A 3,284-nucleotide genomic window follows, 5' to 3' on the forward strand; every position below is an offset into this window, starting at 1 on the left:
ATATCTAAATGGTCCACTTGGTAGGTTAATGGGTCCACATATATCACCATGAGTTCTTTCTAAAAGTGCAGGTGATTTAGTCCCCACTTTAGCTGGTGATGGTCTAATTATTAATTTTCTTTGAGAGTAAGCATCACATGATAATTCATTAGATTGAAGAATCTTTTGGCTCTTCAATTGATGTCCATTTGAATTCTCATTAATTATTTTCATCATTATAGATCCTTGATGACCCAGTCGGTCATGCCAAATTGTAAATATGCCTGGATTCATGAACTTCAAGTTCATTATTGTATATGTTTCAATTACTCGTATATGAGTATAATATAATCTAGAAGATAAAGCAAGTAACTCTTCCAGTATACGTTTTTCATTTAAGACAGTGGATATGGTATATAGATATTCCACATTATTCTTACTATCAGTCTCAAGATAATAACCATTGCAATGTATATCTTTAAAACTTAGAAGATTAATCTTTGATCGACTAGAGAACAATGCATTGTCAATTGTAAATTTTGTTCCTCTAGGCAAAATAATATTTTTCCAAAACCTTCAATTAAGTTTGCAGAGTCTGATATTGTATTTACTTTTGTTTTCAGCATCGTCAATTTGGAAAAATATTTTTTATTTGTAAATATTGTGTGTAGTTGCACTGTCTGCCAGACATGGATCTTCTTTGCTCATTTTTGAAACACCCAACATATGAAAATGATCCATGTTTCTTCATTAAAAGAAAATAATTACAATAAGAAAAACAACACTTAAAATATACAAAAGTTACTAAAAAAATGAAGATAGATAAAAGAAAACAACAACATTAAGTCTAGATATTCTCAAAGTCCAAAGAAACACTTGATGTTCTACCAACTGTGTCAATCTTCTCTTCAGGAGATTCAAAAAATTCCACCACATCCAAATTTGTCATGTGGGATGGGTCAAATATGTCATTATCCTGGTATGCAAAATTTGCTTCCATGTTTTTCTCTTTTTTCTTTAGGGAGACTTGATAGAGGTCAACTAAGTGGTTTGACGTACGGCAGATACGTAACCAATGCCCAGTCATTCCGCATCAGAAGCATTTATTTTCAACACTCTTTGAACTTCTATCTTATGGAGCTTTTCCTTTGTGATAATCATTTTATGTGGTTCTTTTGAAATTTAAATGATTAGAACAACCACCACAAAAATAATAATTATTTCTTCCTCTACCACGGTCATGATCTCAACCACGACCACGACCACGACCTCGACCACGATTATTAATATTCATAACATTCACTTCAGGGAATGGTGTTGTTCCAATTGGTCGAGATTTGTGGTTTTTCATCAATAATTTGTTAGTTTGTTCTGCCATGAGAAAACATGAAATTAGTTTAGAATATTGTTTAAAACATTTCTCTCGATATTGCTGTTACAGGAGCATCTTTGAGACATGGAATGTAGAAAATATCTTCTCTAGCATATCATAATCATTAATTTTTCTTTGTTTACTTATTTTAAATAATGCGGAGTTGTAATCACTTACTGATTTGAAATCTTGTAGCCTCAAGTGCATCCACTTATAACGAGCTTTAGGAAGAATAACTATTTTTTTATGATCATACCTCTCTTTCAAATTTTTCCACAAGATACGAAGATCTTTTATTGTAAGATACTCAATTTTCAACCTCGTGGATATGATGTCGAAGGAAAATCATAGCTTTTTTTTTGTCCTGACTGGATGTCATATTTCCTTCTTTGATAGTCTCCCGAAGATTCATAGCGTCCAGGTGGATTTTGGCATCAAGTGCCCATGACAAATAATTATTGTCGTCAATATCAAGGGCGAAAAATTCTAATTTTGTGAGATTTGTCATGGCAGCACTATTATAAATTATTGTATTTATGTTAGAAATTTAATAGATATTGAATATGCAAAATAACATTAAATTTATTAATTATATCGAAGAGGAAAAAATCGACATATCTTTAGAACCTATCTTTGCGGAGAAAACAACAGGAGCTTGTGTTGGTAATATGTTGTAAAATTGAAGAGCACGAAGGGAACACAGATATAAAGAAATTATAATATAATATTATATTTATATAATGATATTAAATATATAAAATAAAATAACTAAAAATTTAAAATAATTAAAATTGTAAAATTGGATAATATGAAAATTAATGAAATTTTGAAGAGAAACTCACCAATGTATGTGTGATTTTAAGATCCACCAAATGCCAAAGTGGCAAGTAAGATGTGAACTTACATAGACAACCGTAAGAGTGACACATGGTTTTTGGACACTAAGCAATGAACATATATTTATTATTATAATATTCATAATAGATATATCAATATATATGTTGAAGAGTTATAGATGAAATTGAAAGAATAATATTTGGTAACTAGCCATTTTTTAAAAGTAAAATTTAAAATAAGATTTGTGGAATTAAAAAAAAAAAAAGTTAAAAAATTATAATGCATCAACAAGAATTTGACCCTAAACACGTGGCATAAACTGTTTCGATAAGCTTAAGAATTCTCATCTCAACGCTCAGGCAAATCCAATTTAAAGGAGCAACTGTTGGCTTCTCTTTGGATATGCCCCTCTTACAATATTGTGGCAACATATTTTCATGTAACTACTGCATCTTATTTCATTAAAAATTAATAAATAAAAAATAACCAGCGTTTTTATTTCAATGTTAGTTGTGCAACATTTTAAAATAAATAAATATATATAGATATATATATTATCTTTTTGAATTTAGCCTTAAAAAATCTTACGTTCTTGATTTTCAAATTAAAGCCAACCAAATATGAGTCGTGAGGCTTCAATCCTTTCCATTTGGATGGCCTAAGTTTTTTCTAATTACCACAAAGTATTTAAAAAAGGAAAAAAAATTAGCTGTGTGAATAGAATATATATTAAAAGCTTATTCAATAAATATGTTGGCAACAAAGCCAAGATGTCCCTCTCATGTTTTAGTTAATTGAAGTAACGTTATACTTATAGCCCATCAATGGCCACATCGCACACATGGTAGGGATTTTTTTAGACGAAATATTAGAAGAGTTGAAATCCTAACCTCCGTTAAAGATCTTATTTTTGTCCAATAAATTTAGTTCAGCATTATTGACATGATCTTTCTCCTTAGAAATCGGAGGTTCGATCAACCACCATCAAAGTTATTGTACTAAAAAAAATGTAACTTTTTTAATTATAAAATAATTTAAGTTTTAGTTTACTAAATAACTCTTAAATTCTTTTTATTGTATTTTCTTGTTTGAGAGT

General features: G+C 29.5%; 1 pseudogene; it reads right to left on the reverse strand.

Annotated features, from left to right (window-relative positions):
* Window positions 1–1,225: 1,225 nt before the first annotated feature.
* LOC150031785 (uncharacterized) lies at window positions 1,226–1,859 on the reverse strand (annotated as a pseudogene).
* Window positions 1,860–3,284: the final 1,425 nt, after the last annotated feature.

The sequence above is a fragment of the Benincasa hispida genome, chromosome 12, assembly GCF_027475165.1.
Source record: "Benincasa hispida cultivar pf3 chromosome 12, pf3_genome.v1.1, whole genome shotgun sequence".
NCBI lineage: Eukaryota > Viridiplantae > Streptophyta > Magnoliopsida > Cucurbitales > Cucurbitaceae > Benincasa > Benincasa hispida.